General features: G+C 41.2%; 1 protein-coding gene and 2 long non-coding RNA genes across 3 annotated transcripts in view; 2 read left to right on the forward strand and 1 right to left on the reverse strand.

Moving 5' to 3' along the window:
• Positions 1 to 1,098: 1,098 nt before the first annotated feature.
• On the forward strand, positions 1,099 to 12,330 carry LOC146677408 (uncharacterized). The gene is made up of 3 exons (XR_014913656.1): positions 1,099 to 1,427; positions 4,668 to 4,808; positions 10,915 to 12,330. It is a non-coding gene; the product is annotated as an uncharacterized LOC146677408 (long non-coding RNA).
• A 5,216-nt stretch (positions 12,331 to 17,546) lies between these two features.
• Positions 17,547 to 22,089, reverse strand: LOC146677409 (uncharacterized). Its single transcript, XR_014907563.1, has 3 exons — positions 21,809 to 22,089; positions 21,171 to 21,245; positions 17,547 to 20,825 (listed from the first exon to the last, which is right to left on the reverse strand). It is a non-coding gene; the product is annotated as an uncharacterized LOC146677409 (long non-coding RNA).
• A 559-nt stretch (positions 22,090 to 22,648) lies between these two features.
• n4bp3 (NEDD4 binding protein 3) overlaps positions 22,649 to 23,818 on the forward strand; it is a 35,024-nt gene continuing 33,854 nt past the window's right edge. The window contains exon 1 of the mRNA XM_085421758.1: positions 22,649 to 22,900. The gene's annotated coding sequence lies outside the window, so the exon portion shown is untranslated. The remainder of the gene's footprint in view (positions 22,901 to 23,818) is intronic.

Here is a 23,818-nt window from a genome sequence, read left to right on the forward strand (position 1 = left end):
AAGTAGAAGAAGATGGATGGATGTTGTGATAAATTAACAAGCACTTCAGAGATAAAAAGTGGAAACTGGCCCTCACTATGACTTCCTTTTCTACCCATTTTGTTCCCCATTAACCCCAAAGTATTATTCATGTGTGTACAATAAAGTTGTAGATAACCGTTTTATTATTGTACAGAGTCCCACAGAAAAGTCAACACTCCAGTGTTTTAGCGATACCACATGAGAGGTTAGTTTCTGGTTAGACTTGAATCTACGGAGCCCCTCTGATGACATAGTCCAAAAAATAAATAAATTGTGGCCACGAAATACTATTTCGAGGGCACGAAATAGGTATAAGGTGCGCACGAAATGCTCATTTGTGGGCACGAATTGGGTATAACGTGGCAACGAATTACGCATTTGTGGCCACGAAATAGATAACGTGCGCACATCTTATTGATAGAATTCCTGGACAGCTGCGTAGAGACATAAGCATAAGAGTAGGCTAAATACACCATGGACAGAGACAGTCTGATTGAGTTTTATTTCAGGCTGGGAATGAGCTACAAATGCATTTTGAAAAGCCTGGCAATGCAAGGAACCATCATTACGGAGAGACATTTAAACCGGATATTGAGAGCCAAGTCGCTTTACAGACATAAGTACGACCTGGACGCCGGGATAGATTTTATTGTGAACCAACTGCAAGGGCCTGGGAAGGATCACGGTTATCGGTGGATGTTTACAAAGTGCAAACAACACGGCATTGCGATCAGGAAAGAAGACGTCAGGATCCTCATCTCTTTACTGGACCCAGTAGGTTCCCAGGTTCGCCAGACCAGACGTCTCAGAAGGAGGCAATATTTTGCTCAGGGGCCTAACTTTGTGTGGCACATAGACTCTTATGACAAACTAAAGCCATATGGGATATGTATTAATGGATGCATCGACGGTTTCTCACGCAACATCATTTGGCTGCGGGCCGCACACACTAACAGTGACCCAAAGGTTATCGGAGGTTACTTTGTGGAAGCAGTGGAGAGTCGTGGGGGTTTCCCCTGTTGTAATAGTAATTTTACAATGTATGTTGAAGAGATATTACTGCCCTCTGTTGGTGTGTCTGTGCATTACAAGCAATAAAAGGTGTTCGTTAAAAACATCAGGTTATGGGCCCAGAGGTCGCCAAGGGAAGCTGCTAACACGTTTTCTTTTGGGAGTCATAAACAGAATTGTGGGATTCACAATGGAAGATAGACTGTTTATTGACAAGCTGAGCGGACCGGAGAATTGGGCAACGTGGAAATTTCAACTGGAGCACCTGTTGAAGGCAAAAGGACTGTGGGGGTATGGTACAGGAGACGGAGCAGTTAGCTGCGGATGCTAATGCCCAAGCGCGAGCTGAATTTGAACGGAAGAAAGAAAAGGCATTTTCAGTGCTGGTACTGAATGTAAGTACACCCCAATTGTACTTGATAACAAACTGTAAGACCCCCCAAAGAAGCATGGGAGATGCTAAAAGCACAGTTTGAAAGAGATACTGTTGCTAACAAGCTATTTCTGAAGAAGAAGTACTTCCGGTGTGAAATGAAGGAAGGAGAACATCTCAATGATCATTTAAAGAGGATGAAGGAACTTACTGATCAGCTAGGGGCAATAGGTTCTGTAATTGAAGAGGAAGATCAAATTGTCACCCTTCTAGGTAGTTTGCCACCCAGCTATGCAACTGTTGTTACTGCTTTGGAGACAAAGATGGACAGTCTGAGACTACAGTTCGTTCAACAAGCCTTGATAAATGAGGAACAAAAGCGAGTGCTTACTGACAACACCACTGTGTCCAGTAGTGTATCAGCGATGTCATCTCAGATGCATAGAAATGAACAGAGTGGATCAAAAACAGTGGGAGCAAACAGCTCCGACTCATGGAGATGTTACAAATGTGGGAAGGAAGGACATATCAAGCGTGATTGTCCAAACAGTAAAAAGAAATACAAGGCCCACAAGGCTAAAAGCATGGTGTATAAGGACAAAGAGGACTCATATGAGGGAGCTTTTGTTGTAAATGAGTCATGTAAAAGTGATGCACAACAAGAAGAATGGTTAATTGATTCAGGAGCGTCAAAACACATGACATGGAATAAAGAAGCTCTACAAAACTACCAAGAGTTTTCAGAACCACAAACAGTCAAACTCGGTGATGGCAGAGTAGTTGAGGCTTTAGGTCTGGACAACATAACAATGAAAATGTCATTCAGAGTTAGTAATGGAAAAGATGTCACAATGTATGATGTGCTGTATGTTCCCAAATTATCAATGAACCTTTTCTCAGTGGGAGCTGCTGCCAAGAAGGGAAACACAGTGAAGTTCAAAAGGACTCATTGCTACATAAGAGGAAAGAATGGAGCTCTCCATGGAATGGGAACACAAAGATCTGACGGATTGTATCAGCTGGATATTGAGGGTAACTGCACAACCTGTCATGGAGCGTCAACTGCTTCAGTTCCAGCAAGTATGTGGCATCAGCGTCTAGGTCACACTACAAATCTGAAAAAAGTCAAAAACTTGGTAAAAGGAGTTAGCTTTACAAATGAAGAGGAGGACATTTTTTGTGAAGCTTGTGTTGAGGGCAAATTATCAAGAAAACCTTACAAATCAGTGGGAGAAATACGAACAAAACGCAAGTTGCAATTAGTGCATAGTGACGTTTATGGTCCTTTTCAAACTGAGTCACTTGGAGGAAAAAAGTACTTTGTGACTTTCATTGATGACTACTCCAGATGTTGTAAAGTGTATTTCATAAGAGAAAAAACGGAAGTCCTGAGCAAGTTCAAAGAGTTTGAAAGAATCTTCTCAAATGAATGTGGACAGGGAGTAATAAGACTCAGAACTGACAATGGTGGGGAATACACATCTAAAGAGTTTCAAGAATATTTGAAAGCTCAAGGCATCCACCATGAAATGACTGTACCACACACACCACAGCAAAATGGTGTTGCAGAAAGAAAAAACAGAACTCTAGTGGAATCAGCTAGAAGCATGCTATCACATGCAAAGTTGCCAAACACATTCTGGGCAGAAGCTGTTGCTACTGCAGCTTACATACAGAATAGGCTCCCAACATCTGCTTTAAAGAACGAAACACCCTATCAGAGATGGTATGAAAAAAAACCAGACATTAGCCATATGAAAGTATTTGGTTGTGTTGCTCATGCTCATGTTCCAGACACCGAGAGAAAGAAGCTGGACAAAAAGGCAGTGAAAGTTCGTTTCCTGGGATATGCAACCAATGCAAAAGGCTACAACTGTGGGATGAGGAAAAAGGAAAAACACTGATTCGACGAGATGTGGTCTTCAATGAAACAGAGTTTAAATGCAAACAAAGTGAAAAAGATCTCGGTTTGGGGAATGAGGTGACACTACACACGGGTGAAAGACAAACAAGTACTGAGGAGACTGTCACCAGTGAGGCTGCAAAAGGAGATCAGCGGATCAGAAGACCTCCAAAGAGATATGGATTTGAGGAGTTTGCTGATGCAGCTACAGTTGATCATTATGCAAACATCTGTTGTGTCACAGAACCAAATACACTAGAAGAGGCTATGTCAAGTCCAAATGCAAAGGAGTGGAAAGAAGCAGCTGATTTGGAATATGAGTCACTGCTAGAAAATGGCACATGGGATTTAGTGGATCTACCAAAGGATCGCAAAGCAGTTGGATCAAAATGGGTCTTTAAAGTTAAGCATCACAGTGATGGACAAGTGGAAAGATACAAGTGCAGACTTGTTGCCAAAGGCTATTCACAGATTTATGGTGCAGACTATGATGAAACATTCTCTCCAGTTGTACGATTTGGTTCAATTCGTACATTGTTGTCATTTGTTGTGCAAAACAATCTAAATGTGCATCAAATGGATGTTGTGACTGCATTCTTGAATGGACACCTGGAAGAGGAAATCTACATGGAGCAGCCAGAGGGTTACATCAAACCTGGGCAGGAACATCTAGTGTGCAAACTAAACAAGTCAATATATGGACTGAAGCAGTCTCCACGTTGCTGGAGCAAAGCTTTTACAGAGTTCATGAAAAGTATTGGTTTTACACAGTGTTAGGTATTTTAGTACCATGGTAGCATTTACTGGATATTGTTTTATAGTGACATTATGCAGGAAAACTCTGTCATTCAATAAGGCCCCTTTGTTTTAGTTATTTTTCTCTTTGACCCAAGAATTGATGTGTGAGAATCACAGGCTGGTACAAGGTTGAAATACCACAGAGATCACTCCCTCAGCTACATTAGTTTCTTAATCTTTTAGACGCCTGTTGAAGGCCAAATGGTTTGTTTCAGATTTCACTAATGTAAGAACTCTTTGTTTTGTGCCTTGAAAATATGTCGCTGAGATAATCACAATTGTAGCTGAACTAATAAACTACACAAAGGATGCTTCTTCACCCAAGGGCAGGAAGACGCTCCCTTATCTTGGTCTGTACTGGTTTAAACTGATAATCTGCTGTCTCATGAATTTTACCCTCTATATAAACTGTTATACTTGTGAATAAAGTTGAGTCAATTTGGGAAGACAATCTGAAGCAGTCTCTGTTTTCTTGTTCTCCCAAGCTGCTCCCGAGCTCATACTAACACGCTGAATGGCATGCTTGAATATTGCTTGAGAATATATTTGACTGTGTTACAGACTAAGGGACATTCTCTGCTGATAGGTGAAGGTACATTCTCTGCTGATAGACGTCCACGCCTCGAAGGAAGTCGATCCACGGATTAGGCCTTGGAAACCGTTTCCTTCAATTTTGGTGTCAGAAGTGGGATCCTGACGAAGGTAGGCACTCGTCTTTTATTTTATAAGACTGTGTTATGCCTTTCTCAGTGATCCACATAGAAACGGGATACGCTGACGAGGCCTTCTTCAGTGGCCCACATAGAAACACAGGAAGTTGCCTGTTGTTTTGTAAATAAAAGCAGAAAGGACACAGGAAGTTGCCTGCTGTCATAAACTAAGAAGTTGCTCACCAGCAGAAAGGACACAGGAAGTTGCCTGGGGTCATAAAACGAGAAGTTGCTCGTTATAAAGTGAGAAGTTGCTCACTAAAAACATAAAATTGCTAGCAAAAAAATCAAGTAACCTCAGGTGTGCCACAGCAAAAATAAAAACTAACTTAAATCCTTCAAAGCGTCTAAACCCCTCTGGAAATCACTGACCATGGGTCAGAATAATTCAAAGACCTTAGACGGGTCCGATAAAAAAATCAAAATTAACTGTAAAACCGAAAAAAATAAAATATAAAAATAGCGGCTCAGTACGACTCCCACTTCCGGTTACGTTTAACCCACGCTCGCGAATCAATGAAGACTTCCATGATTACGTATCCAGAACATGCGGAAGTGCTTACGTGACTGATTTCGTCTCGAACTTAAGAACTGTAAGTTTAATGCATCCTAATGTATTTCCGGAGCCCTATCCCGAAAGATTATCGCCAGAAAACAGGTCAGTAGAAATGTTAAATACTATTTGTGATAAGGAAAGTAGGCTGATTAAAAAGTCCTGTAAAAAATATATGATAGAATGTCGTGATGTGACCAATCGCATGCTACCACTATGGAAAAAAGGACCCGAGCCAGACGTAAATGCTTTAAATCAAGCCAGTGTAGGCTCTAGTAAATCCACTGCAGAAAAAACTAGCCTTATATGCCCATCCGTTCAACCTACGGCTCCGCCGCCTTATGATGAAAAAACAGAATTAATAGCTGCTGCGGCGGCTGCACGTCATCAGCGCGTATATCCTGATTTAACAGCAGAATCCCAAAGGAGTGAGGAAGGCACTGAAATGACACATAAATCAGAAGAAGATGACTGGTTTAACCTAGATCAAAGACAGGAACGAGAATACACTGAACGAGAAAGAGAGTTACAGGAACATAAAAAGCAAACAAAACAGTTAATGGCAGAGTGTGAGGAAATCATGAAAGATCCTTTAACTGAACGTACGGAAGCTGAACTGCAGCAAGCAGTTTCCGTCATAGATAATCATGTTCAGCGCCACACTAGAGTAGCGAATGGTTTAACTGTGCCAAAAGCAATAACTAACACCAGAAATTTAATAAGGAACTACTTAAAGCAGAAAAAAGAGGAAAAAACTCAAGAGGGCCCCCACAAAAACACCCGTTATAAAGAAAAGCAGGGATCACAACTTAATGACGTCAGCACCTCCCTTCCGTTCATGATAATAGGGGACATGTGTTGCATTCAACCCCCTAAAATTTCAGAGTTAGCAGCAACCATTAAAGAACTTCCCGATCCTCTACAAAATCCTACAGCCTTTGTTTCTGCATTACAGAGAAGTACCAGATACCACCACTTGGGTGGGCCTGACTATAGATATATATTATGTCAACGAATTCCAGGTGTGACTGAATCTCAGCTTATTGAAGAAGTAGAGGAACTAGACCCTAAAAATGACCAAGCAGCCAACACCACCTCGTTTTTGTGGATAAACGATGACAAAATCACAGCCTTTTTTCAAAATCTAAAGAAATTTCTGCTCACAATGTCTAGAGATAAAATTGATTTAAATGCAGTAACCATGTGTAAGCAAAAGCCAGATGAATCCATTCTAGTTTTTATGAAACGTTTCACACACTGCTGGACTAATGAGGCATGCATGCCTGAAGGTGGAAATGATCAGATTTTCATAACAACATTCTTAAACAATATTCATCCAGAATGTTCACAACTATTGAAGCTGACTGCCACTGATAATCTCTATGACATGAAAATAAAGAACTTTATCACACTTGTCAAAACAAAAGCTGGTGCAGATCTTTTCCCCAACAGCACGAAGGCTAAAAGTGTTAAGATGATGTTGAATTTTGATGTTGAAGGCTCAGAGGAAAGTGAAAAAATGATGTATGCAGGGGCCCCGCCCCCTCAACAAGCGCAGCAGGGAGATTTCAGAAGGAGAGATAGGAGTGGAGACGTATGTTTTTACTGTGGAAAAATAGGACACTGGAGGAGGGAATGCAAATCAGCAGCACGTAGGTCTCAACCACAAAACACAGGACCAGCTCCTGCCACTAGGCGTCAGCAGAGCTCTTACAGACAAGTTAACTGGCAACGCAGACAGGAATCACATCAAAGAAACGGCCCCTTTGCACTTAGGGAGCAACCTTATAATCCACATTTTAATCCCCATCCATATGATAACGAAAGACTGGACCAACCATAGGGAGGCCCAGGTGATGATGAGGGACAGTGTGAAGCACTACACACGATGCTGCATTTGCAATTGTCCCGTAACACAGAAAGCTTGCCCATGTTAGATATAGAAATAGGTGAAAAGATTTATTCCTTTTTAGTTGACAGTGGAGCCACTAAAAGTTCACTGTCTGGAAAATTCTATAGTGGGCCTGTTTCCTCTGTGTGCATCAACACCATGGGAATAAATGGAACTCTAGTGCAATGCCCCAAAACTCATTCTCTAAAGACACGCTGGGGCCCAAAACCAGATGAAATTACATATCATCCATTCATAATTATTCCAAACTCGCCTGTGAATCTATTAGGCAGAGATTTAATGGCAAAAATGAACTTGTGTATTTCATTTAACACAAAGGGTGAAATGTTTGCAGATACTGATAACAGCTATGTTTTCTCTGCCCTATGCACCGACACCATGGAGAAGGAACAGCCTCTGTGTCAGCTGGACGCCTCAGCGGAGAATGAACTCAATATCCATCTGACTGGTATCCCACGTCACACTCTGTGTCAAAAACATGTGCAAACACCGTTACCAGGTAGCCCCATGCCTGGAAGCCACATATTTGTTTCTCTCACACTGTTCAACAACATGATAACTGCTCACACCAGTGAAGGCCGAACAGTGGTTTTGTCACATAACTCAGACATAGGCTATGACATTACTGCACCATGTCGACACACAGATCTAACCTACCCCATACACTGTACTATCTCTGCTGTCACATTGCCAGCTGAATATCAAAACATGACATTATGGTCAAGAGGTGAGAATGATGTAGGATTTATTGACTGTACACCTTATCATGCTCAGCTGAAAAACAACAAGCCGGTATATGTCAAGCAATATCCCATTTCCGCTGAAAAAGCCGCAGCCTTAGACATCATCATAGGAGATTTATTGACAGTTGGAGTAATAAAGCCCACAGTATCTCCATATAACACTCCTGTCAATCCTGTGCCAAAGCCTAACAAACCTGGCGTATGGCGTTTCACACAAGACTTAAGGCAAATTAATGCAGTCATTATGCCTCTGCCACCTCTTGTCCCAGATGTCCCCAGCATACTGACAGGTATTCCAGCAACAGCTACACATTTTACTGTGGTGGATTTGTGCTCCGCCTTTTTCTCAGTACCTGTGCATGAGGACACACAGCCGATATTTGCTTTTACACATAGAGATAAGCAGTACACATGGACTCGCTTACCCCAAGGCATGGTAGACAGCCCTGCGGCTTTCTCAATGGTGGTAGGTGCTACCCTGGACGGCTTCATTCCTCCAGAGGGCTGTACTCTGATCCAGTATGTAGATGATCTCCTCCTCTGTGCTGAAAGTGAAAAACTATGTCAAACTGCCACACACATGCTACTCCAGCACCTCCAACAGACTGGCCACAAAGCATCAGCAAAGAAAATGCAGTACTGTCAGACTTCTGTTCAATATTTGGGATTTACACTGTCTCACGGACAACGTTCCATGACTACAGACAGGGTCAAAGCTGTGACCTCTGTCCCTAAGCCCACTACACAGAAGGAAATGCTGTCTTTCCTAGGCATGGTGAACTATTGCAGACAGTGGATACCAGACTGTTCTTTTCATGACCACATTCTGCGTGAATGCTGCAAAAAAGACAAGCCTCCTCGAATACTGTGGTCCACAGAAATGACTGCCTCTTTCAATGCATTACAGGGAGCGCTGACCTCCGCCCCTTGTTTGGGTCTGCCTGACTACCACTTACCGTTCCACCTGTACGTCACAGAGAACGGCACAACCTGTGCAGGTGTATTGGCCCAAGAGCATGGCTGTGGCTACCGTCCAGTAGCCTTCTACTCAAAGGTGCTGCCAGCAGTAGTTCAGGGGATGCCGGCCTGCCTGAGAGCAGTAGCAGCTTGCTCTATCATGATAAGGGACTGCGAGAAGCTCACACTCTCACATGACACTATTCTACACACCAATCACCAGGTCACGACCATTCTAGCAAACATAACTACACAACACATGACCGCACAACGTCGCTCAGGTTATGAAGCTACACTGACTTCAACAGCAAATCTCACTATAAAAGCAAGCAGCACACCCAATTCGCCAGCACACTTACTCATTCGTATGCTGTGTTCCTCTGACCGACAGGATGGTTCAGACGACCCTGACGATCATGATTGTATGACACGTATACAGGAATCCACAGCACCACGCCCAGACTTAGAGCAGACACCAATCCCAGACTCAGTCATTGTTTATGTGGACGGGTCCTGTTCAAAACCAAATGACAACTTATTTCTTTGTGGCTATTCGGTGGTGACATTGCCTGACATCATACTAGAGGCTCACTCATTACCATTTCACTCAGCACAAAAAGCAGAGCTCATGGCTTTAATACGCGCCTGTGAGCTCCATGTGGATAAGCGGGTAACAATTTACACTGATAGCCGTTATGCATTCGGTGTGGTGCATGACTTTGGCACATTGTGGAGACAAAGAGGATTTAGATCTGCTGATGGAAAATCGATCGCTAATTCTGACCTTGTTCTAAGACTTTTGCAGGCTATACAGCTGCCATCGGCAATTGCAGTTGTTAAAACGAAGGGGCACAGCACGGCTGACACAGACGAAGCAGTGGGAAATGCTCTTGCAGACGTAACCGCGAAAGCAGCTGCTGCCTCACAGCAACCACCCAGAAAGGAAGTATTATCTTTGCCTTTACAGCTGCCACTTGTCACACTCCCAGACTATTTAGAAACAAATGTTGACCTAAAATTCATACAAGAGCAGGCCTCTGCCTTAGATTACACTTACTGGGAAAATAATGATTGTACCTTAGATAACAGAGACGGCTTATACAAAAACCTTGAGGGTTTGATTGCCCTCCCATCTTCACTACTGCCAATCCTTGTCCGCCATTTTCACGGTGTGAGTCATGTCGGACAAAGAGGGGTAATAGGGGCAATAAAATCAAGATTTGTAATCGAGAAAACATCACACGCAGTAAAACGCATATTAGCAACCTGTCTAACATGTGCACGAACTAATGTAGGAAAACCAAAAGCAAAACATCAGCATTTACCACAACCAGATTTCCCATTTCATACATTACAAATTGATTTTACACACATGCCAGCACAAGGAAGCATCAAGTACTTACTGGTAATAGTGGACCAATTTAGTAAATGGGTAGAAGCTTACCCAACATCAAAAGAAACTGCAGAAGTAGTCTGTCAAAAGTTGTGCAATGAAATAATACCCAGATTTGGAATACCTCACCAAATTAACAGTGATAGAGGACCTTCATTTACATCAGAAGTAATTCAAAAGTGTGCTAAAACTCTAGCAATAGACTGGAAATATCATGTGCCATACCACCCTCAGAGTTCAGGAGTTGTAGAAAGAATGAATAGGACCATAAAAAATCGCCTGACTAAAGCAATGATAGAAACAGGAATGACCTGGATCAAACTACTTCCTCAAATCCTCTGCGAGATTAGAATGACTCCATCCGCAGCAACCAAATTATCTCCATTTGAAATAATCATGGGAAGACCGTTTCCAACACCATGGTCAGCCTCCAGAGGGGCACCGCTATTGGAAGGGGACATAGACACTGCATTGTCTGACTATGTTCATAACCTGGTAGAAACACTGAATAATAACTATCAGAAAGTTTGTCTCTCTCAGCCTCTCCCTTCCATAGATCCAACCCATCCGTGGAAACCAGGAGATGCGGTGTTGGTAAAGTCGCTAAAACCAAGGGCACTCGGGGAGGCCGCGTGTTCCAGCCCCCAGACTGTACTTGCAGTGACGAGAACCAGCATCCTAACAGACGGACAACCTCAGTGGATTCATGCCAGCAGGGTTAAGACCAGCCCCACCAAACCACCTAAGGCGTCGGATCAAGTAGATGACGACTCAGGCGAGCCAGCGCCCGGATCCAATACACCTACACACACACACAATCACTGATTAACACACAACGCCTGAAAGAGCCAAGACTCAGAAAGCCCTTTGATCCCCCGCCTGAACAACAACAAGGTACTCGAACATCCAGCAGGAACAGAAAGCCTAGAGTACCACACAATGTCTAACCTGATAAAGATAGACTCGTTTCATCCTGATAATGGAGAAAATGAAATGCCCATTGTCATCACACGACGCTTATACGGGGTCTCTCGAACCTGGGACCAGGCCAGGAGACGACTAAAGAACTGTCTTTTTTATATATTTAGGTTATTAATCATATCTACTGCATTAACCTTAGGATTTTTATTTACTATTTCGTATTGTAAAGTGCAACCCTGTTCACATTTCTGCAAGCCACATTTTCAATGATAACCCATATAGCTACCAGTACAGCTACTTCAATGTATTTGCAATTAGCACAAATTGATCCTGAGGATGTGCCAGATGTTACCAATGATGTTCCTGATGTGTATATTGAACATTAGGTTGTGAACTATTACATTTTATGATTTGCTTTTTATATTATGTTATTACATTTGTGATTTTTCCTTTCTATTTGAGTTATTATTTTTAAAAATAATAAAAGAGGGGAACTGTTAGGTATTTTAGTACCATGGTAGCATTTACTGGATATTGTTTTATAGTGACATTATGCAGGAAAACTCTGTCATTCAATAAGGCCCCTTTGTTTTAGTTATTTTTCTCTTTGACCCAAGAATTGATGTGTGAGAATCACAGGCTGGTACAAGGTTGAAATACCACAGAGATCACTCCCTCAGCTACATTAGTTTCTTAATCTTTTAGACGCCTGTTGAAGGCCAAATGGTTTGTTTCAGATTTCACTAATGTAAGAACTCTTTGTTTTGTGCCTTGAAAATATGTCGCTGAGATAATCACAATTGTAGCTGAACTAATAAACTACACAAAGGATGCTTCTTCACCCATGGGCAGGAAGACGCTCCCTTATCTTGGTCTGTACTGGTTTAAACTGATAATCTGCTGTCTCATGAATTTTACCCTCTATATAAACTGTTGTACTTGTGAATAAAGTTGAGTCAATTTGGGAAGACAATCTGAAGCAGTCTCTGTTTTCTTGTTCTCCCAAGCTGCTCCCGAGCTCGTACTAACACGCTGAATGGCATGCTTGAATATTGCTTGAGAATATATTTGACTGTGTTACAGACTAAGGGACATTCTCTGCTGATAGGTGAAGGTACATTCTCTGCTGATAGACGTCCACGCCTCGAAGGAAGTCGATCCACGGATTAGGCCTTGGAAACCGTTTCCTTCACACAGAGTACTTCAGATCAGTGTGTGTTTGTTAGAACAGGTCAGGAGTTGGAAATATTGGCTGTGTATGTTGATGATCTGATTTTGATTACAGAATCAGCAGAGAGCATGAAGACCTTAAAGGACACTCTGAAGAAACACTACAAAATGAAGGACATGGGTGAGCTATCCTACATTCTGGGCATCTCAGTGGTCCAAGACAAGGACAAAAACCATGTTATGCTTCATCAGAGGCAGTATATTGAAAACATACTACAAAAGTATGGAATGGACAGTGCCAATCCAGTAGCAACTCCAGCTGACACAAATGTCAAATTAAGAAAGAGTGATAATGTCAGTCAACCTGTAAACCCAAGCATGTATCAGTCAATGGTTGGAAGTTTATTGTATGCTGCCATGGCCGCAAGACCAGATATTGCACAAGCAGTGAGTGTGGTGTCAAGGTTCAATGCAAATCCAAACACTACACACCTGACAGCTGTGAAAAGAATCCTGAGATATTTGAAAGGAACTCTAAACCTGGGGCTCAAATATCAAAGAACAGAAACAGGAACCTTGGTTGTGTCACGGCTGCTGAGGCGAGCCGTGTGGATTTAGAAGGAGGACCCAAGATGCAGGCAGTGGATGAGATACCGGTGGTTTTATTTACAGAGGTGTAGTGGCAAACAAACAGTGGGGCATAACAAACAACTAAAGACACCTAAACTGGGAGAACTAAAAATAACAGACCTGGGAGCATATGACAACGGATGATGAATAGCAGAGAGACGCAGACGAGGAACAGGACACCGTGGAACACAGGGTAACAGACTGACACGGAGGAACACAGACGAACCGGCAACAGGCAGGAGAACACACAGGGCTTAAATACACACACCAGTAATCAGGGGATGAGAGACAGGAGGGCAACACAGCTGGGAGGAATCTGGGCTGACGGGACAGGGGAAACGTAAACTGATCACACTCACATACGACGCGGACCTTCACAATAAAACAGGAAACTCAGACACGTGGAACCAGACAAGACATTGAACTAAACAGACAGATTCACAAACAGATGGGGTGACACCATAGACAGAGACACAGACTCAAAGGCAGATCAAATATAACACACAGAACTCAAACAATAATAATCATCATCATAAACTAGAAAATGATAACTAAAAGCGCTGGGTCACCGACCCAGGACCATGACAGGTTGGGTATTCAGATGCTGATTGGGCAGGTGATCAGGACGATCGACGTTCTACAACTGGAAACATCTTTCTACTTGCAGGAGGTGCAGTCAGTTGGCTTAGCAAGAAACAAGCAACAGTTGCACTTTCAACTGCAGAGGCTGAGTATATTGCTTTGAGCCAAGCTGCACAAGAAGGAGTTTGGTTAAGACAACTACTAACTGAGCTTGGAATGGAAACCACAGCAACAGTGATCCTGGAGGACAATCAAGGAGCAATTGCAATCGCAAAAAATCCAGTCGATCATGCAAGAACAAAGCACATAGACATTCGTTACCACTACATTCGTGAATGTGTGCAAAATGGACAAATCCAGCTGAAGTACTGCTGTACAGAAAACATGAAGGCTGATATGTTAACCAAACCGCTGCCTAGACAAAAGTTTGAGTATCTCAGAGGGAAGATTGGACTGTGTTCAGTTTAAAAGGGTTATCATATGCTTAACATGCCTATACTATGCTTATGTTAAGATGGTGAGCATTTAACTGTAATGAAGAATAATAGTTTTGTCTAAGATGGACACAGTACATTTTTTGTGTGAGTTCAAAACAAAAGAGAAAATGTTTATTTTCTAGTAATACCGTGATATAGGTGCATAATGTTGTTTTTTGAAAGAAATAAGCAATGGCAGTCAAGTAAGTGAACTCCATGGTAAAATTAAGTGGGAGTGTTGTAATAGTAATTTTACAATGTATGTTGAAGAGATATTACTGCCCTCTGTTGGTGTGTCTGTGCATTACAAGCAATAAAAGGTGTTCGTTAAAAACATCATCCCCAGGCTCGTACGAACTGACATGGGCACTGAGAACGTGTTGGTCAGCAGTGTTGGTCAAGTTACTTGAAAAAAGTCATCAGTAACTAATTACTGATTACTTCCCCAAAAAAGTAATCCCGTTACTTTACTGATTACTTATTTTCAAAAGTAATTAATTACTTAGTTACTTAGTTACTTTTTAAAAACACGATTTACAACCTGAAGAGGTGATAAAGCGATAGATCTTTCAGCCCAATTCTACTTTTTCTACATAATCCATCATACAAAATGTAATCAAATGGAAAAGTCTCTTTTTTTTAAACTTGTTTTGTTAGTTTTAATCTTTTAACTTTATGCATCAAGCAAAAATTTAATTATATGCAACATTCTCTGACTTGAATAAATTAGTTTAACATTTAAACCTATTGTCTACACATTCCAGCACATAAAATAAAATATTTTTTGTGTTTACACTCACTCTTTCAAATAGATGTAAGTAAAACACAGCAGAAAATAAATAAAGTCAAAGACTCAGCGGTCCTGTTGCTCTATTTTCACCTGTAAAGCAGGACTGCGGTAGGCGGAGGTTTACCCTGGTGCAGGTGTGCCGCGGTCAGTTGAAGAATCCGCGAGTTTCTCTGTGAATTTCCCATTACCTCGTTGTGCACTCGGTGCTTGCTTGGAAGTTTAGGGTTTTTTTTCGCTGTAAAAAGAAGTTTTCTTCCCACGCACGATGGACGCTAATGTTTTTGTCACTTTTTATGGAATCAAACTCAAAGTAAGGTCAGTACTTCCATGCTTTAAACGCTGCACGCTCATACTCTCTCCCACAATCGATATGTGATCCATTGTGAGACATTCTCGCAAAAAATCACGGTTTTAGTAACGCAGTAACGCAGCGTTACTACGGGAAAGTAACGGTAATCTAATTACGATTTTGCAATAGTAATCCCTTACTTTACTCGTTACTTGAAAAAAGTAATCAGATTACAGTAACGCATTACAAGTAACGCGTTAACGCATTACTGCCCATCTCTGTTGGTCAGAGACCTCCAGCGTTATTTACGGAGAAGTGACGGGGATGATAGAGCAGGAGACAGAAGCTACATCACAGGCGCAAGTACCGCAAACCAGAGAATTGAGAGCTGGTGGGGAGTGATGAGAAAAGAAGGAGTCGAGTCATGGATCAAGCTTCTATGAGAACTGAAGGACGAAGGATTCTTCTTTGGGGATTTGATTCATCTGTCACAGTTCTGCTTCATGCCAATCATTCAGGTAAATGGCCCATATTATGATAACCAGTGGTGGTAATTAATTACATTAAATTACGCTGTTTTAGCAGTAAGGGTAACAAAATAATCGTTTACATAGTTAAAACGACATTACCTTTACCGAACGGTAAATGCAATGTATTCCTAACGTTGTTGAAGTAGGTCAACTGCGCTCTGTATGTGCGTAATGGAGGCTGAAGCATCAACCCAGCCAAAGTTTTTAAATCAGGGAACACTTTGCCAATTGAACTGATCAGAAGTCAGCACGACTTAAATGTTGTTTTTTTCTGATCGGAGGACATTATCCTTGTCTGCGCTCATTCTGCAGCAGTTATGCTGCAGCTACCGATCTGTCACTGCCAGTCTGTCAAAAGCAGTCAGAGGCTTCACGCATCAGTAACTCTTCAGCGCTCTATCATTGGTACATTCAGGTCTGAGGTGATATTGGATCCCCTCATGGGATTGAAAAATATTGATTTTGTCACCTGTATTATGCGCATAAAGTTGAAAAGCTTTGCGCATCCGGACCAAGATTAGTATTAGTATAAAGCCCAGATCCCACAACTCAGTGGTTTGCCTGGTGTGGTTCTTTCTTTTCTTTTTTGCAATCACTCCCTCTTCCTTTGGTTTTCATTAAACTGCATCCAAACATTGCTGCTTTTCAATTCATTTAAGGATGCACCACACTTATTTTCGACCATTTTACAAATGCCTTGTATTACAGCTCTGACCCAATTCTTGTTTCTTCATCAGGAGGTATTGAATGACATCCGGAGTGTTTGGAATGCTCACTGTATAAGGCCCTCAAAGAATAACAACGTGCCCTGTGGGATACCTGATGTCATGTACATGGCCCCTCACCTTTGGGGTGCAGAAGACTGTCTCGTTCCACTGACAGAAGATTTGACCTTGCGTAAAAATAGCTGCACTTTTGTTAGTTCAGTCCCATGTGATGTGCAAGTGTTTGATTTGTGCACAATAATAATGGAGGAATCAAGCTTGGAATTCCCATCTACCATGTCCCAGGCCCTTGATTTATATTTTCATCTCAGGGATACAGTTCGTTCACAGTTATTTGAGGCTACTTAAATGGACACAAACATACAAATGTAGTACATTTTGTACTTCAGTACGTATTCCTACAGCTTAATGTACTTATTATTAAGTAATTATTTTTCTCCAGTGTGTACTTATCTTGTCTTTGTATCAAAATTATCAGAAAAGACTGTATAACATAATTTTCATTTTATCCATGTCAGTAAATTAACTCATCATGAAGTGTTGCTTGCTCTTGGTAGCTACAAAGCGTGGAGTATTAAACTAAAATATGATACAGGTTAGAAAAAAATAAATCCTTTTGGGATTGAGTTAAACTTATCACACTGTTAAAGCATCAAAAGTTGTTCATAATAGTTTTTGGTACCAAAAATGTGTTCATTTCTAACAAAAACAAGAGCACCTTGGATAACAACCACATAGACTGGCAATATATCTAATGTTGTGATCAATTAGACAAGAAGACCAAGTAGGCTAAAGTGTAGAATCATAGTTGTGTCACCAATGCTCCAAATGTTTCTTGAGCCTATAATTTTGTTATTGTGGAATAGATTAAAGCAATCCCATGTTTGATAAAGAACGGCTTCTTTTCTTAAAAATCACAGCACGTGTATGACATTATAGAATGAGTAGTTAAATAACTTTCAGCGGTGTCATTAGACATGTTCATGTTTAAAGATGTATAGAATGTAACAGAGAGGACAAAGTTTTGTACAAATGAGAATGGTTTACTGGTGTCTTTCAAAATACACCATACTCAAAAACAGGTTGTATTTTGCATATAATAACAGGATAAAATAACAGTTATTTCTAAAATGTTATACAAACCTCTTTACAATGTAACCAATCTCTGTAATTGACAACTTTTCTTCTAAACCCATTAGGAACATAAAGGTTCACATTCTTGTTTCTATTAAGATTTCTGCAAACATCTGAAATACTTTAATATAGAACATGCTTAATCAGTTGGAATATGGTATTTGTAATGGTGTTGTACTTATGTATGTATATACAGTAGACAGCACTCAGCAATCTTCCAGTTTGTAGAACTGTTACTGTATGCTATATTGGAAATATTTGTTACTCTTCCTGTAGTAAAAAAGTATTAGAATGTTAAAATTAGTCATTTATTTTGGCACTAACCAGAAACACAGTAACAATGTGTGCAGCAGGAACAGATGCACTTCTATGTTTAGTGTACGGATTCCTACCAGGTGAAGCACTGAAAATGTTATTTAAATATGTATATGTATTTTCAACTGGTGTTGTTTTGTGGTCTCATTCCCCAAGCAATTTGTTGCCTTATTTTGTCCCCAACACTCACTGCTGCTTCTGCAAAATCAGAGTGCTAAGTGCTGTCTACTACAGGTAACTCCACTTCAAAAAACCTGAACATTCCCTTTAGCTTACTATTTTAATTGGGGGGAGAAACTAAGAAAGCAATTACTGACCAGATGAAAAAAAAAGGCTGCACATGAAAAAGGCACAACGGGCTACACTGTTAAGAGAACTTAACCACCCAGTCTATTGAACATTCACATTCATTCCTTCATGTTACTGTTAACTACACCCGTGTTTCTATGAACTGTTAGGGTGGAAAACCTAAAACGTGTAGGGCAGAGTGCCTTGAGGACCAAGGTTGGGTAACACTGACCTACACCACATCCATCACCCACATAGAGCTTGCGAGAATGCTGTTAAATTCACTGCGAAAGTCTGGATAGCTGTGATAACCAAGGGGCAGCTTTAGTACACATTCACATGTGTGGGATTGTGGTCTGCGGAGGAAATCTGTAGTTTCTATGAACTCAATTAATATGGCTTTATCCAACAGATTGGATCCTGTACAGAACCGCAGGAAAAGCTGAAGATAATTGAAATCAATTTCTCCAGTGTGTCTTTTCAGGTAACGAGAAACTGTTGACTGGGCAGCTGTCATCTCCTCTGGAAAGATTAGAAGCTCCTTCACTGTTTTTACAGTCGGTTTTTTTTCTGCTATGAAATGATGCAGTCCTTCTGGTGGGAGTAAACCAGCTACAGAACCCACAACGGGACGCCAGCACTTGATTACAAACATTGGGGCCTGAATAAGTACTTTGTGTCCTATCTGTGCCAAAACAGGGAGCAGTGTGTCCTTGGTAGGAACCTGCTTGCACTCATGTGCATCAAGTACTTCCAGCAATTCATCTGTATCCACTGAATTGAAGTCATCCAAAGTCTTCAGGAGAACAGATCGCTCTTCTTGTGAGACGTACAAAAGAAAGGAATCTTTTAAACTACTGGTTGTCGAGCCGTACAATATCTCCTCCAGAAAGGGTATTGCAAGCTTCACTGGGAAGTAACCAGCTTGTTTCCACCCTACAACAAACACTCTAGCTATAGCCTGCCATTCTTCACACTGAAAGTCATGCCGGGTGAATGGGACTTTCACCTCAACTCCCAATGTGCAGCTGTCATAGAAATCTCTACAACTAAGCTGACCACTCATTATGTTTGTGTTTTGTTTTTTTTTTGTTTTGTTTTTTTTTTCTTGGTTTGTGTGTTTTGTTTTTTCTGTGTCTGTGTGGGGGTGTGGGCTTTGAAACTCTCCACATCTCTCTTGTACACTCAGGAACTGTTATCTTGTACTCCAGGGTTTGCTACTCGTATTATTAGATTGGACCCTTTCTTTTTTCTTTTTGTACACCCACTGGTACTCCTATAATTATGAGGTGGGAGTGTATGTTTCATATTGTTTTATGTTCTTCAAAAAGAAAACGGCATATTGTTCAATTTGTCTTTTGTAAAAATGGATGCAGAAACTTTAATAAAAATATCTGAGGAAAAAATATCACATTGATGAAAAAAAAAGAAAATAAAAAAGAAAATAATAAAAAAAAAGAAATCCATCCAAAATTCTGTCAGGCAGTCCCGCAAAACACCACTTCCTTCCCCCTGTTCAAGCTCTCCATTTGGTGACAACATTTTGATATTGACCTCAGATGAAATAATGTTTGAGTCCTTAAAGGCACTGATCAAATCAGTAAGACAATGACCTCTTCTAACAGTCAGTATTACGGGACAAGATCGTGGTTCAGGGGTTGCTTGGTCAGGAATATTGGCCTCTCCTGTCAGCCCCGGTGAGAGAGACAATGTGTGATGAGGTGGATCCGACTCTTTTTCTGTAAACAGTGTTTCAGGGTTTAGTTCAACCACACTAATATCCACCATGTTATCCCCACTAATAATAACAACTGCATCAGAATCTTCACTTTCACCTACATTTGGCAGACCATCCCATGGTAATGTGTCATTCAGTTCCAAATATCCACTTATGGAAGCTCCATCATTAATTACAAAGTTTGATGGTTCTGAATTTATGTTTTCCACCAACAGATCATCAGCGGCCTGATTAGGTTCATTGCCAGTGAGATCTACCACAGAGGGCTGGGTTATTGCATGATCGGCCTCTACGTCTTGGGGATGCTGTTGTGTTTTCTTTCTGGTACACAGATAAAGTCGCAGAATTTTGACTTTACTTTGCTTATACAACTCATCAACTGTACTGGAAGCATCCACATGCATCTGTGAGCTCTCAATATGAGTTGAATAGTGTGAAAGACTTTTGGGTTTTTTTGAGGTGCCATTGGGGAAAAACAGATTTTCAGCCATAAGTTTGATATTTGACACTGTTTCATTTTTATCTACAGATAAATGCCTTGTTCCACCACCACTTACAGACTTCACCTGTTTGAACCCACCCTTCTCCTCATCAAAATCCATCCAGCCAACCTCAATTCGTCTCACTGTTCGTTTTGCATTTGTATTTTCTGCCCACTGAGACAATTTCTTTTTAGGAGGCATTCCCTCAGCTCCTGTCAGTCTATGTCGTAGCCTTGAGAGTATAGATTCTTTCCTGGATGGTGACGTCCGTGACAGTGTTGCTTGTCAGCAGAAGGCCACAGTGGAGACTCTATCGCCAACTTTGGGGATGTACTTTGCCAGGTCATTGTCTGTCATTAAGGGAATGACAGTTTCATCAATCTGAAAAATATAAATAACAAATTAATAAAATTGTCAATATTAAAAAAAAAACAATGAATACATACAACTGCATATTTTAGAGTTGTTTTTTGCTATCTACTTTTGATAACAGATACTTTTGGTAATGTGGTACACATTTGTCCAACATAAGATGAACAAAAATTACTTTTAAAATTACTCTTTAAACATATCACGTCATTAATTAATGTCACTTATTAAACAAAAATATGAAATTCAATAAATATTTTTAGAATGTGCATAGCAAATTGTGGATTGCGGCTCTCCGTTCAAAAACAAACACACAGACACACACGCACGCACACAGCAACAGCTGCAGTGGCTTACATTCTCATCTTCAAGTTTCTTGATCACATCTTCTTCAGCTTTACGCTCTGTTAAGAATTCTCGCAGCCGAGACCTCTAAACCACATGAAAATGAAATAAGTATTTTTACACTCAGTTATAAATTTTATGTAGCAGATTTTTACATGATAGCCTACCTATAAAATCACTTTATCTATGGCAAATCAGAATTTGATAATGATTGTTTTATTACTTAGATATTATCTATGGTAATGAGGAATGGAGCGATCGTCTACTTGGAGTTTAAGTAGTTCAGCATGAGCAATGACAACCTGCATCAATACAAAATCATTCCGATCACTGTATGCTTTATTAGTTCCGTTGGCAACGTGATACCCGCAGTGAGCTACTGTAACTGCAAGGCATCATCATCATCATCCGGTGATGCATTGAAAGCTACGGCTCATTTAGCATGTATTACCTTAACAAGTGTGACTCACATGATGCTACTTTCAAAGGAGATGTTCAGCAAAAAAAAGGCAATTTTAAGATGCTTTCCATCTAAAACTGTTATTATTGTCCAGACCAGATTAGTTGCACCAGCTAGTATGGTGATGTGGCCAGGGTAAAAGAGAGACACCTTCGTGACACAGAGAACTAAGGTTTTATGTTGAACATACCTCGTTTATTAGTAGCCTTCAGCCTTGCTCTACTTTGAAAGTGTGCTGCGGGGCCGCCGCACGTCCTACAGTTAAAAATGAGTTTACGGCTACATATTAGCACAACAAAACAACGTGTAGTAACAACATGAGGATACAACATTTGAAACGTCAGCAGATACCCTTTAGAACATAGTAACAATATAGGTCTGAATAAATAACTGCCGAATTGCGGGATAACAATATGAAATAAATATAAAATATAATACACTCACCTTAAGGACATCACCAACAGCAAGGACTCCGTACTATGGCTGACGCAGGTTCTAGTGAATGTGCCCTGGGATGATATATATATATATATATATATATATATATATATATATATATATATATATATATATATATATATATATATATATATATATATATATCTCATCAAGTGTTTCGTGGCCACAAATAAGTATTTCGAGGGCACGTTATACCTATTTCGTGGCCTCGAAATGATATTTCGTGGCCACAATTTATTTATTTTTTGGACCATGTCATCAGAGGGGCTCCGTATGAATCAGCTGATTTTTCTCTTACAAATTTGTATAGATTAAAACTACTAAAAGTGAGTACTCCAGTAGTGTTCGCCCTCTTTGCCTGCTAATAGTCTAGCTCTGGTATCACCTAAAATATTTCTATTTATTTTTATTATTACTTTATTGTTTTATTGCTATTATTAATCATATTATCCACGCTGCTTCTGATTTTCTTGCATGAGCTTCTACTGTCGGTAGATGTCGCTGCCTCTCCTCCTCTCAGCTAAGTGTGTCAGCGTTACCGGGGGACAGGACAGGCGCATGTTTCCCTGCCTCTCGTGTTTTCCCTCATTCTGCTCTCCGCTATTCAAACCTCTGAGAGGGAAACCACACAGTCCCAGTCTGAACTCCACTCTCTCCACGCCGGTCGATCGCCAAAGTACTGGAAAATACCCCCGGGGAGCCACCTTTTTTCTTCTACTTTTTTTTTTAAATCTTTTTTTCCTCCCTGCTTATAAGCACCGGGATACAGAACTGCAGCAGAGTGGCCGTGCTGGTTCCAGAGATGTCCTGCATGCGGAATATGGTGAGTGCCAGTTTGTTTTTCCCAATCTTGCCGTTATCTGCTTCCACTGCTGCGCATGCAGAGCTGCAGCTGGAAATTGTGTCAGTGCATGGTGCGTTGTGGTCAATGATGATCCAATAAATCAATCAATAAATAAAAACTTAAGACGTGAAAGGACCGCGCTTGATAAGCTTGCCTGTGCAGATTAAAGCCTTTAAAGTGACACAGTGTCGCTCTGCCAAAGTTTTTAGCTCCTAAATCAGGGTTAATCCTTACGGCTACCCAGCCGTCTGCAGTGCTTTCACCCTGTCAGTGAGTATGTTAAAGAGAAGGGGGGTTGGTGGACCCATATATTTTTGTTCTTTTTAGCCTTTAACTCTGGTCACTTTGCAGCTTTGGTGGTCTCCTGCACTTCTACTGTTGGGCCTGCACGGTTGTAAATGTTTGGCTCTCTGTTTGATGCCCAGGAGTTTGGGGACAAAAGCTGTTTCTCTGTGAGCGTCTGTGTTTGGATGGAGTGGGAGGGGGAAGGAGGTTGGTGCCTGTGGGGGGATGTCTTGGGGACTGCCAGGCTGTCGTCGTGGAGACCAGAGGCCACAGGTGACCTCTGACCCGAGAAGTCGCGGAGCGTTGCAGAAGGAGTCCTTTGACTGCCGTGGTTATGGGCGTATGCTGACGCAAGAGCAAGCGCACATCAGAGAGACAAGTGCAGGCTGTTGTTGGAGACTGCGCGCTAACCATTCCTGTAATTTAGGATTGGAGGTGATGGCGGGGTGATGCTGCTGTCTCTGCTGCTGTGAGATTGCGCTCGTCACTGCATGGCAATCACCCAGACAGCTTAAGTGCTGTTTAGGCTTCAAGTCGCCACATAAAAACACATTCCTCCATGTGATCACCCAGGAGATAAAATTCTGCAATCAGAGCTTTAACCTCTGTGTC

This window comes from Rhamphochromis longiceps, linkage group LG2, assembly GCF_057381845.1.
Source record: "Rhamphochromis longiceps isolate RC_006_pf linkage group LG2, R_longiceps_female_GT1.1, whole genome shotgun sequence".
In the NCBI taxonomy this organism is placed as follows: domain Eukaryota; kingdom Metazoa; phylum Chordata; class Actinopteri; order Cichliformes; family Cichlidae; genus Rhamphochromis; species Rhamphochromis longiceps.